Source organism: Echinops telfairi, unplaced genomic scaffold (genome assembly GCF_000313985.2).
Source record: "Echinops telfairi isolate 266 unplaced genomic scaffold, ASM31398v2 ScPeMD7_9;HRSCAF=40, whole genome shotgun sequence".
Lineage (NCBI taxonomy): Eukaryota > Metazoa > Chordata > Mammalia > Afrosoricida > Tenrecidae > Echinops > Echinops telfairi.
Window position 1 is genome coordinate 29,519,833 of NW_022103906.1, and position 13,472 is coordinate 29,533,304.

The following is a 13,472-nucleotide window of genomic DNA, read 5'->3' on the forward strand; positions in this document are numbered from 1 at the left end:
TTTCCAGTTCCTATCTGTACCAGTGTACCTCCTCTGGTCTAGCCCAATGTGTAAGGGAGAATTAGGATCATGATAGTGGGGGTGGGGGCTGGGGGATGGGAAGCATTTAAGAACTAGAGGAAACAAACCGGTGACTTTTATAGCTGTTATTAATTATCTATTAGCAGAATATGAAAGAATTCCTTCAAATGAGAAGGCTGAGGGCAGTTTATCTCACTCTCTAGTCTGGGCCATAGCGTGTATATATTTCCGATATTGTTGCACAGTCTCAGCACTGTGTAAGTGGATGTGTGAGCAGACGGGCTGGCCTCTCAGATAGGAACGGATCATCATATTGTTTTCTACATTGGTGTTTACTTACAGAGTATATGAAATTAAGTGAATGTGGTGGTTACACACCATGAGAGATATGTCCCACCAATCCAAAGGATTTAGATTGCTTGTTTTTAACACCCTGAGTAAATCTTTAAATATAAGCATTATCATTGAATTATTGTATAAAGAAAAAGTACTGAAGAGCCATTCTAAAGAGCAAAATTAATTTTGTTTCCAAATTCAGGCTTATGGCTAGTCCACATATGTGTTAGTAAAAATGTTGTTCTATCAAAGAACTATCACCTTGAAGAAAGACGAGGGGAAAAAACCCATTTGTTTATTATTAGACGTCACAGTTACTGACTTAATAACTCAATAAAATAACCCACACAAACAACCCAATAAAGTCCTGGTTAAATAATTCAGTGTTGCCATTTAATACAACTTTATACAGCCATTGAGAGTGATGGTGTCTGACATACTGAGTAAAAACAGCAGATTACAAAATATTATGTGTTTATAACCCAGATATATGTACATTGCTCACCAAATGTAACCAATAATTATCTCTAGAAAATAAGTTTATGTGTGATTCTTTTTCATTTGGTTATATATATTTTCATTTTTTCTTTAATAAGCACTTATTACTAATGACAAGCTTTTCCTGAATTTTGTCATATTAGAATATATTATTTCTAAAATGGAAAAATGATTTTTTTTTAAGGCAGAGATGTGAAATCAAGGTCCACACAAACTGATGGGTAGTAGTTATCGATAAAGAATAAATCTGTAAAATCTTCCATAATAAAAAATATTCTGTAAGAATTTGCTTTTATTAGTCTTTAGATCGTAAATGAACTCTGCTATGATCTCAAATTGACTACCATCCCAGATTCAATCATCTTTTGAACAGAACTAAGGAATTTTTGAGGGAACTAGTGAATTTTTTGAAAAAACAATAATAAATGCTTACAGTTTTGCATTTAAATTTTGCAAAGAACCATAGTCAAGATCTAGAATAGTAGCAAATGGTGGGATCATATACAGTCATGAACCTCAGATAGTATTTCAAGTGTTGATGATGAGTGATGACAGAGACAATCAGTCACTTAGCTAGAATTTCCAAAGCACTTATCTTTGTAGTATCAAAGTCTATCTCACTAGTGTTTACTAAAAATGGTAGCACTTTGAGAGAGTACTGGCTTCCTCCATTATTTTTGCCAAATGCTCTTAGGATGTCCTTGTGCACTTCACTAGATGGTCATCCCAGGTAATTGTTTTAATATTGGTAGCAGTTGCTTTGAGAAAATCCTGAGGAAAAACAGTAGGTCTCCCTATTAACCGTGTTATATGGAACACGTCAACGGTAAGTACTTTCAGTGGTTAATTAAAAGGTCTCCTTGAAGTGTGTACCTGAACCTAGGCTAAGGTGAAGTGGAATCTATTAGCCAAGTTTACTTTGGACGCAGACCTTTGAATTGAGACAGAATTGAGTCCACTTTCTAAAGAACTAAAACCATAGTCTTAATTTAAAACACAGTGCTTTGAGAAACCAAAGGAATCTAGTATCATGTACTCTTAAATTTGGCCTCCCCTTTGGTTTGAAATCTTTTGTTACTCATAGAAGATTGTTTCCTGGAATACTCAGAGAGCTGGTTTTTCAAGTTTCCTTCCTAGCATTCATTCTTCATCCTTAAAAGAAGTACTCATCTATGTTTATCCCCTCCTTTCTTTTTTACCTTGTCTTTTTTTCCCCTGCAGCTCTATGATGGGAATAATCATGTCATTCATTATTGACTTCTTGTGCAGTTGAAGACCTGCCCCACATGAGCTTCTCTTCATCTTCTCGGGGGTGGGAGGGAAAGGCCCAAATATTCCTAGATCCAAGGGATGAGTCTGATCCCACTGACACTCGTGGTAGCCACACCAGCATGCCCTATCTGCCAAGCAGTCTCAATTGCATTGAGTCACATAGCTCTCCTACACATCGTGTGAGCACGAATGGAGTAAATGCTACATCAAGGTGGAAGAAACAGGAGATTAGTTTTTGGTTAGTAAAATTCTTAGCAAGTTGAATGCCTCAAAGAAAGAAGGAAAACATCTTTTTGCCTTCTCTCAAAGGGATGAAGCAAACGTCTTACGAGATTTCAAAGGAACCCTGTTGGTCCGGTGTTTCAGAGCCCTGGTGGCACTGTGGGTTAGGCATTGGGCTAATTGCAAAGTTGGCGGTGCCAGCCAGTCAGCCACTCCCCAAGAGGAAGATAACTTTCTCTGCTCCTGTGAGGTTTACTGTCTCCAAACCCCTGTATAGGGTCTCTCTGAGTCAGAATTGTGACTCAGCATCAGTGTTTGGTCTGGATTTTATAGACTAAATTAAGGAGCCCAGCAGTGAAACTCTCAGCTGTGAACTGAAAGATCAGCAGTTTAAATCCATGGACTACTCCCGAGAAGGAAGATGTGATTGTTTGAAAAAAGATGTGCATATAGCCTTGGAAACTGTGTGGGCCGTTCTCCATCCTGCGGGTCACCTCCATAGTCAGAATCAACTCAACGGCATTGGGTTTTTGGTTTCATAGACTTTAAGTTAGAAAAGGAAACTGGTAGGTGGCTGTCAAGAGAGAAGATGACTCCCCAACTGCCCCCTCTCCCCGCAATATTTTAAAGATTTAGATTGAATATTTTCTTTATTGCTTCTATCTATTCATTTGTACTACTTTTTTTTTTCTTCCTGTTTTGGCCTTTCTCTGGGAATGAAAAATAATGGTAAGCAGGTATTAACATAAGATAACGAGAGAGTTATGGATGAGCTCAAGGGACTTTAAAAAAGAAAGGACGATTGGTTTACCTGGCCGTGCTGTTAAAGTGGCAGCCAGAGCAGGGAAGAGAGAACAGCTGGACCGTTCCCTCACTGTGTGCCTCCATGATGGGCAGCGTGCCCCAGGGGACTGAGGGGTGGAATGCCTGCCTGTGCACCTCTTTCTGTGCTTCTTTGATCTTTGCTTCATTGTGAAGCCATGGTGGCTTCAACTTGTGACACTTCTCGGTAGCAGTGAAATAAATCCACAGTTTATACTGGAAGAAAAGTGACTCAAAGGCTGTGCAAAAGGAAACTTCTCTTGATCATCTATAAAAATCCGGCATGTTCACAGTAACTATTATGGAGGTGGCGGAGTGTGATCTTTATTGTGTTCTGAAAAAGAATGAGCTTCAGGAAGCACTAGTATAAGAAAGATTGTGTTTTCTATGTCCCTATTAAAGATTAAGTAGTGAATTTCTAAGAACTCAGGTGATCAAATTGGATTCATTTATTTAAGAACAGTACAGGGATAAAAGTTTTGCTTTGTGTTTTCAGGCAAATCTTGGTCACTTTAAACAATAACAGTTTCTCTTTCATTATTGATAGTGTATATATAGTAGTATTTGCTTTTTCTGGCTGTGCATTTCTGTACATTTTAACACGAGTTGATTTTTAGGACTACCACATGCAGGGTACTGGACCATTCTAGCAAAGACCCGTGACCCCCAAGATTTCCTTTCTGCTGCCATTTGCTATTAGGCCCTCCTACCATTCCATACTCCCTGCACTGTGAAAGCAGCCTCTAACCACACAGCCAGTTGGAAAGGGTGGCTAAAGAGGCTTAAGTATATAACCTTTGACCAATAAGTGACTTATGCTGTCCAAGGGAGAGCCCTAGGTAGCCAGGCTAAAATATAAAAACGAGAAAATTATCTGAGCAGCGACATAGGTTGCAGGAAAAATAAACTGATTAACTAGTTCAACAAAGTAAACAGGTGACCAGGCAAAGAACAGTAGTAAGCCTAGAAATGAAGTGATCAATAGCCAGAGTTAATATAATATGTTATCTAAAATGTCAAGTTTTCAATAGTGAGTTATGATATATGCAAAGGAATAGATAAGTGTGACATTTGCCTAGAGGGAAAAAAGATAATAGGAACTGCCTTTGAAGAGGCCCAAGTATTTGACTTACTAGACAAAGACTTCAAAGAAGTAGCTATTATAAATATGTTCAAAGGCTAAATGAAATTATATTTAAAGAAATAAAGGAATTTGTAGTCTCAATGATTCATCAACTAGAGAGTATCAGTAAAGAGATAGAAATTACTTTAAAAAAAAAACCAAATACAATAACCAAATTTTCATTGGTGGGTCACAGCAGTAATTTGAGTTGGCAGAAGAAAGAATCAGGGAACTTAAAGATAGACTGTGACTAGATACTTTACAGAACAGAAAGAAACAAGAATGGATGGAAATGAACAGAGCCTCAGACAAAAGTGGGTCACCATTTAGCGCACAAATAAGTGTGTGATGGCAATGCAGAGTGAAAAGAGAGAAGAGGACACAAAGGTATTCAGAAAAATAATTCTAAAACCTTAAGACATTTATTGAAAAATACAAATGTATATATCCAGGAAACTCCAAGCAGGCTAAACACAGAGATCCGTCTTCAGTCATAATCAAAATGTTAAATGCCAAATAGAGAAAATCTTGAAATAGGAAGAGAGGGTGGTATAGAAGAACTTCAGTAAAATTAACAACTCTCTTCTCATCGAAAACAGCGAAGGCCAGAGAGGGCAATGGAATAATGCATCAAAGTGCTGAAAGAACTTGATAACCAGAAAAGCAATTTTTTTTAAATGAAGGCAAAATTAAAAAAAACATTCCCAGGAAAATTGTTTAAAAAGAACAAAAGCCAGATAATCTCCTCTTAGATTTTTAAAAAGAAGTTCTAAAAGAAGTTCTTCAGGTGGAAAGGACGAGACATGAGACAGTAATTTACACACACACACACACACACACACACACACACACACACACACGGTAATTAAGCAGGTGCTGATAAAAGAAGATTTATTACATATTTCTCTTTCTTTTTTTTAATTTTTTTTATTTCTCTTTCTTTTACTCTGTTTAGAATATCCCTAAGTAGCCACCTATCTCTGTTTGCCTTCTGATTATTATAATAAAGCTGCTTGAGTTTACATGAAAGCATCTTCCTGGGCTCCAAGTTTTCTAAAGCAAAACAAAGGCAAAGGGAGCTAGTAACTTGCCCAAGAAAATAAATCTTGGTTCTGCATAAGCAATTAAGGAGCATTCTCAGAATTAGGTAATCCCAAAAATTCTTTTTTAAAAAAATGCTTTTATAGACTTTTTTTTTTTACTTTGTATTATGAATTTGGGTGAAGGTTTACAGATCATCAGCTTAAAACTTACCAATTCATATGCATTTGCTCATCACACTCACTGCAGTCCCCTCAATGCATCTCAAACCCCTATGCCTCCTTCCTCTTAACCCCTCTAACATTGTCTTTAGGCAGTGCTACCCCTTGATCACAAATGGTTGATTATGGTAAGGTGTGCATACCTCACTAGTGTGGTTTTTGTCTTTATGTAATTGTTTGGTACCCTGGAGTAGGCTCCAACGCATAGCACCTGAATGTACGCTGGAATAAAGCACCGCCAGTCCTACGCCATCCTCACAATTGTTGATATGCATCAGCTCATTGTTGTAGCCACTGTGTCAGTCCATCTCATTGAGGGTCCTCTTTTTTACTGACCCTCTGTTTTATCAAGCATGATATCCTTCTCTAGACACTGGTCTGTCCTGATAACTTATCCAAAGTACTCGAGATAAAGGCTTGCCACCCTCATTTCTCAGGAGCATCCTGGCTGTACTTCGTCCAAGGCCTATCTGTTTGTTCTGGCCGTCTACGGTACTTTCCGTATTCTTTGCCAGTTCCACAATTCAAATGCGTCAGTTCTTCTCTGGTCTTCCTTATTCACTGAAAATACTGAGGCTTAGGTCAGGTGCACCTTAATCCTCAAAATGACATCTTTGCTCTTTAACACGTTGCACTAATGTTCATTGCCACTTTATATTCATAATAGTCAAAAGGTGGACACAACCTACATGCTGATCAACAAATGAATGGATAACCAAAATGTGGAGGTGTAGACATACAAAGGAATGAAGTGTGAACACATGATAGAGCATGGGTGAACCTTATAAATGCTAAGTAAAATAAGGCATACATAAAAGCAAAAAATCTATATGATCCCACTTACGTTCATGCCTATCTAGAATAGGCAAATGCATAGTGACAGAAATTTTCCAGTAATTAATTACTGGGGAACAGGGGTCAAGGAGGAGCACCATGGCATAGTGGTTTTGTGTTGGGTTGCGAGCTGCAAGGTCAGCAGTCTGAAACCAGTTGCTCTATGGGAGAAAAGCAGCTTTTAACACTTCACATAGATCTTGTACCATAGATTTGCCTGGTGCGATACATCATTTGATTTCTTGACTGCTGCCTCCATGAACATTGAGTGTGGTTCCAAATAAAATGAAGCCCTTGACAACGTCAGCCTTTTCTCCATTTATCATGATGTTGTCTCTTGGTCCAGTTGTGAGTACTTTTATTTTCTTTATGTTAAGTTGTAATCCATGCTAAAGGTTTGCTGTCTTTGACCTTCCTCAGTAAGTGCTTCAAGTCCTCTTGACTTTCAACACGCAGGTGTATGTCATCTACACATCACAGATTCTAAACGAGGCTTCCACCAGTCCTGGAGCCAGTCTTCTTCATATTGTTCAGTTTCTCAGATTATTTGCTCAGTGTCCATCCTGGTTAAATATGGTGAATGAGAGGATACATCTCTGACATACACTTTCCCCCTCTTAAACCTATTGTTTGGCTGAAAACTGAGCCACAAGGGTGAGTTCAGCTCCAAACCTGCAGTGGGTGACTAACAGGGCCAGAATCTGAAGTGCCACCAGTCTTTATAGGACCAGTATTCTTGGTCTCTTTTGTGATTTTTAGAGTTTATTTCCCCTGTTTATTCCTTTCACATCCTATTCATGACCTTCTGAACTGATCCCTTTCAGAGTAATTGGAAGTGGTAGTCAGGTACCATCTAGTTCTTCTGGTCTCGGGGTTGTGGAAACTGATATTCTCATGGTTCATTAATCCATTGCTCATTTGATTTCGATTTTTGTCACTCTTCTTATCTCCTGACAAAGAGAGGCCAATATTTGCACCTTAGGTGACTGCTCATGAACTTTTAAGGCGACTTAAAAGTCACTACTCATCAAAGTAGGATTTAGAACATTCTTAGTATGGACTGCTGGGCCAAATGACCTTGATGACCCTCAGGACTATGATCCTGAGCCTCCAGCCCAGTGACTCATTCCCTCATGGTGGTTGGTTATCCCTAAGAAGTTTTCATAACTGCTTCCTGTCTGCCTCGCCACATCCATGCCAAGAAAATACCCATCTACAAAGATCCTCCTTCAAACCTTTAGAGATTTGCGGGTCTACGTCACTCTCTCCTACACCTGACCCGCCTGGGTATCTACCCATGTTATTATTGCAGGATTGTGTGTATAAGAGAATTGGCCTCTGTTGCCTTTAACTCACACTCCTCCCAGTGTCTTCACCTGCCTGCAGTTTTGCCAACCTGCCTCTTGTTGTATATTACCCTCCTCCACACCCAAATGAATATGAACCACTGACTTAGCCTACCTTCCTGTCTGACTCCTGTTTGTTTTCATGTGCAAACCTTTTCTTGACTATTTACACTAGTGGGCTCATTCAGTGATTGTCCTATTGTTTAATATTGCGTAGTATTCCATGTGTGCTTGTACCGGCATCTGTTTGTTCATTCTCCCATTGATGGGGATTTAGGGTGCTTTCCCTGTTTTGCTATTGTGGCTAGTGCTGTGATGAATAGATAGGTGCATATTATCCATGTGTGCCATTGCTCTTACTTCTTTAGGATAGATACCAAGTAAAGGGATTGCTGGGGCACATGGTATTCCTATTTCCAATTCTTTGAGGAAGTGCCGTACCATTTTCCACAATGGTTGCACCATTTTACAGCCCCAGCAGCAGTGTCTACGAGTTCCACTCTCTCTCCATCCTCACCAATATTTGTTGTTTTCTGGCTTTGTGATGTTGTTGTTGTTGTTAATACTGGGAGTGGGGTGATATCTCTTTGTTTTGATGTGCATCTATCCAATGGCTAATGTGGAGTAAGTAGTTGGTTACATGTTGGGCTGCTATCCTAAAGGCCAGCAGTTCAAACCTCAAACCCACCAGCTGCTGCTGTAAGGAAGAAGGATGAGGTTTGCTGCTCCCCAAAATATTACCCACTGCCGTCACATCTATTCACGATATATATATATCCACTGTAAACCATGAAATCTTACAGCCTCAAGATAACCTGGAGGACTGCTCTGCTCTGCCCTGTTGGGTCGCTCTTAATCAGTATCAACTCAATCAATAGCAGTGGATGATGGTCATTGTTTGGTGTCATGGCGTTGGCTCCGACTCAGAGTGACCCTGTGCACAACAGAAAGAAACCCTGCCTGGCCCTGTGCCTCACCATGGCTGTGTTCAAGCCCAGCATTGTAGCTGCTGGGTCAGTCCATCCTGTCCAGGTCTGCCCCATGCTTTACCACAAATGATGTCAGTGACTGATACTTACATAGTTCTTCATGTGCTTTTTGGCAGTCTGAATGTCTTTGGTGAAGTGTCTGTTTTTGTTCTCTGTCCATTTTTTAATTGGGTTATTTGGTAGTGGGGAGAATTGGTAAGGCTGCAGATTTAGCTAGTTGGTGGTAAAGTCAGGTCTTCTGACTTCTAATGGGATGTTTTAGAGAAACAGACTTTCTTGCATAGCAAAGAGGAAGAAGTTGACTCAATTTAATAATTTAATCATTATGTGCCCTCCCTTGCTTTTTCTACTGCCTAAGAACAATTGCTTAAGAATCTGTGGAATGAGAATAAGAAGTTTGGGGCTGTAAATTGAACATGGAAAATAGTTAAGATAATCATCTTCCTCAACCAAAGGTTCTTATTTATGTGAATGTTGCATTCATGAAAAGAATATGCCTTAATAATCAAAGGTCAAACTTCTATAAATACCATTCACATTTTTATTGAGCTTTCTACAATAATGAGAACAAAATTGGCAAATAGATGTGTAAGAACGAAGATATCTATTTACATACATGGTGCCCTTTTAAACTGTGGCTGAAGGGAAAGTATTTGCCCAATATAACTCTTGGGTCATAGCCAGTCAGCTAATACTTCAGGGCACAGAACACAAGTCATGTAAGGTTGACCATTTCTAAAAGGTCCACTTCTTAGGTGATTATTTGCTCAAGAAAATTAATCTAATTTGGTTATGGGCAAAGTAAAAATACACCTAGAATGTCTGGGAGAATCCATATACAGTGCCTCTAAGAAACAGAAAGTATTTAGAAGCTATTCCTTTCTTAGGGTAGGCATAAACACATGCGGGGGTTTCAAAAAGTTTGTGAGGAAAAAATGGAATTTTAAAAAGTAGAATTTGTCTAGGGACTTTTTGCAGCCCTCTTAGATACAACTCAGCTCTTAGTGTCCCTTGTTCTAGGAATTGTACCTTAAACATTCCAGCTCGATCATTAGTTATTTTAAAAATCTCCTTTGTAGGGAATTCTACGTTTTCCAAGGGAGCTCCTATGAGTGTATAACAGCCCATTCAGTTATCATTCCAGCCTCACCCACAATCCAGATGTAGTCTTTCTCATTAGATTGAAAGGCTGTTGGCTTGTGCTATATCCTCAGATAAAAGCATGGCCGATATGCCTCTCTTACAATAATTTATTCTTAGAATTATTGGTTTATAATATTAAAATGGAAAAAATAAGTAAAAACTTTACTAATCCATCATACAGTCATTCCATTTGAACATCTCTATGGACATAACACTTATTCTCCCTGCATCGATCTTTTTGCCCCCTCCTATAAGTCTTCTTCCAGTTGCCATTAAGTCAACTCTACCCATAGCAGCCCCATACGTGCCAGAACAGATCTGTGCCTCCTAGGATTTTCACTAGCGGGTTTTCAGAGTTAGATTGCCAGACCTGCCTTCTGAGGTGCCACAGAGTGGTCTCAAACCTCCAACACTTCGATTAGCAGCCACACGCATTATTAACTGTTTGCACCACCCAGAGACTCCATGAAAATAATTTCTAAACCAAACTCACTGCCATCAGACTTATGAGGACCCTTTAAAGCCCAGTAGAACAGCCCCTGTGGGTTTCTAGGACTTTCCATCTTGACAGCAAGCAGCAGAAAGCCTCGTCTTTCTCCTGCAGTGGGTTCGAACTTCTGACTTTGCACTTAGCAACCTACTGTGTAACCCACACCACCATAAAGCCTCCCGTGTATGTCATGTAGGGCTTTCTAAATCCTCTCTCCTTCAGCAAAAGTCACCCTGACTTTTTAACTCTTATCTTGATTGTTTTTACTGTCTCTTAAAAAAGAAAGAAAAGAAACTATTACAATATCTATTTACCTTATTTATGTAATGCCTTCCCAGAGAGCAGAAAAGGCTATGTTTTTTTGAATAGAAAATATACTTAACGTGCCAGGAGGAGAAGACGAGAGATAGTGAGTATAGCAGGAATGAGGCCTGGATTACAAGAGCAGAGTCTAACTGGGAACTGATCAGTGGACCAAATAAGTTTGTTCACGTTCCATTGATTCACAGAATCACTTCATTTCACTGTTCCAGAAAGGGCCAGACATTTCCACTCCCCTGCCAGGACAATGCTGTGGGTTACAGTTGCAGGCTAATCAGTATCTTCCTGAGCCTGTGGTTACAGCCTGATGTAGAATCACAGAGTTGAGCAGAGCATGGAGTCTACCAGGTAGTGTCATCTGAGCTGAAGATTTGTAAGGATGAAGGCTCTGTGGCTGTCTTAATTCAGGCATCCCTGTTTCATTGCACTGCATTGTACTTCACGAGATACTACTGCCTTTTGTACGCATCGAACATTTGTGGCAAGCCTTGCATCCAGCCATGTTTCCATCAACTTGCGCTCACCTAATTTCTCTTGGTCACATTTTGATAATTCTCACAATACTTCAAATCTTTCACAATGCTATTGAATACCTGATAGACTACAGAGTAGTTTAAGCATAACTGTATGTGCATATGAGGAACTTGAAACCCACATGACTCACCTCATTGCAGAGGTCTGGAAGTAAACCCACGATATTTCTGAGGCGTGCCTGTAGTTTTTGTTTTGCAGGACTGTGTATATGCCTGCACAGTCCATCTCAAGATATGAAGCAAACAATGTCCTGGTAAACCCTGATGTATGTGATTTAAAAGAAAGTCGATAGATATTCTTTTTAGCATTCTGCCCTCATGGTTTCCCATTATCTTGCTCTCCATACCCAGGCATAGCTAGGACCACAAGGATCTCAGCCAGAAAAAGATTTTGACAGCCAGGTGAGTGTCATCCTGAAACTTCTGCTAGTTAGGTAGTCTTCATTGTAGTCCCTCTTAGCATTGTAGTATTGACTAATAACAGCTCGATGATGCACTTTGGTGACATCATCTAGACCAGTGGTTCTCAACCTGTGGGTTGCGACCCCCTTGGGGGGGTTGTCGAATGACCCTTTCACAGGAGTCCCCCAATTCATAACAGTAGCAAAATTGTAGTTATGAAGTAGCAATGAAAATAATTTTATGGTTGGGGGGGGGGGTCACTACAACATGAAGAACTCTATTAAAGGGTTGCGGGATTAGGAAGGTTGAGAATCACTGATCTAAACTATACTTACAGGAAAACAATTCACTTCATTTCTACAGTCAACCATTCATTTAAGTTACCAAAACTGCACTAAATGACTTCTAAAGTCCCTTCCAACTCTATGACTCTTACTCCTAGCAATCCTGCAGGACACATTGGAACGACCCCCATGGGATTCTGGGACTGTAGCACTCTAGGGGTGGAGAAAGCCTCATCTTTCACCTGAGGAGCAGCTGGTGGTTTTGAATTGCAGACCTTGTAGTTCTACCCAATGTGTAACCCACTAGGCCACCAAGGCTCCTCGGGATAGACTTATATCATAGAAACCTCTCAAAACATGCATAGATCTATTCACCAAGTGCTCAGATGCCAGAACAAAGGTATATTCTTAAGACGGAAAAGCCAAGGGAAGCTAAATAAAAGGAGCTTAAGATGTGTGCCACCTTTGGGACTATAAATGATAAGCCTGAAGAAAGAATTTCCTGAAGGGCCCCGGCTCAGAATATAGATTCACTGCAAGTTCTTATTAGAGAAAACTCAGCATATTTTCATTGTACATCCTCAAGTTTTAAAGAATGTCTTTCCGTTTGTAAGGGTTTGAGACGGTTTCCATTGATTAAACTAATTGTGCTCATTGTGGGTAATTTTGGATAATAACAAAGTCTACAAAGCAGCCCTAAAGAGAGCTGCCGTGAAGCCCTATAGGCTTATTTTCAGACACATTCCATTTTTGCAGGGTGATTTTTCACTTTGCATTACTATGTCCCAGGGTCTTTGAAAGCTCCGTTTTTTGCACTATTTTAGCGACTCCCTTGTATTTTTAGAAGATGCCAATATTTACTTTTCCAGTCTGGAAGACCTTTACATTGCTTCCTCTGTGTCACAATCCTAATAAATGACAGAGCAATCAATATCTTTGTTCCTCTGTGCTTATTTTTGTGGACTTTTGAGATTGATGTCATAAATAAAACCCTGACTTACTCTGCCCCTTCCTTGTTCAAAGCAGAGTCCTGGGATTGCCTGTTCCGACCCAGCATGGCAAGTTTACAAAAAGTATGCTTTCCTATATGAAATAAAAGTGATACTCTTTTGTTTGCTCTGGTTGTTAGCGGCCATGGAGGTGCCCTCTGACTCCGAGACCTCCCTGTGCGCAGCAGAATGACCTGATGCCCTGCCCTATGCCATCCCCGCAATCCGTTGTACGTCAGACTGTTGTGATCTGTGAAGTTGTCATTAGCCTATTTTTGGAAGTAGATCACCAGGCCTTGCGGCTTAGTTCATCGTAGTCTGAAAGCTCTGCCAAACCCTGTTCGGCACTATAGCTTAAGACAAAACAAGCCCACTGCCATCGAGTCCCTTTCAACTGCTCGTGGCCCTGTAAGACAGTAGACCTGCCCAGATGATGTCCTAGGCTGTAAATCTTAGGAAAGCTGTCCACCACATCTTTCTCCCATGCAGAGGCTGGGAGGTTCGAACCACAGCTGGGTGCTTGCTTACCCCTGCTTCTTGTGTCCTAGCATACAACTGTGTAGACCATTTCTTCAGATACGTATA

At 40.1% G+C, this 13,472-nt stretch overlaps 1 protein-coding gene across 6 annotated transcripts in view; it reads left to right on the top strand.

Annotated features, from left to right (window-relative positions):
* Positions 1-13,472, top strand: part of SLC20A2 (solute carrier family 20 member 2) — a 106,209-nt gene that overhangs the window by 46,153 nt on the left and 46,584 nt on the right. The window contains exon 1 of one of the 6 annotated variants that reach the window (XM_045286844.1): positions 11,597-11,614. The exons of the other annotated variants lie outside the window; for them this stretch is intronic. The gene's annotated coding sequence lies outside the window, so the exon portion shown is untranslated. Of the gene's footprint in view, positions 1-11,596; positions 11,615-13,472 lie in introns of those variants that run through there. 6 annotated transcript variants of the gene reach the window in all.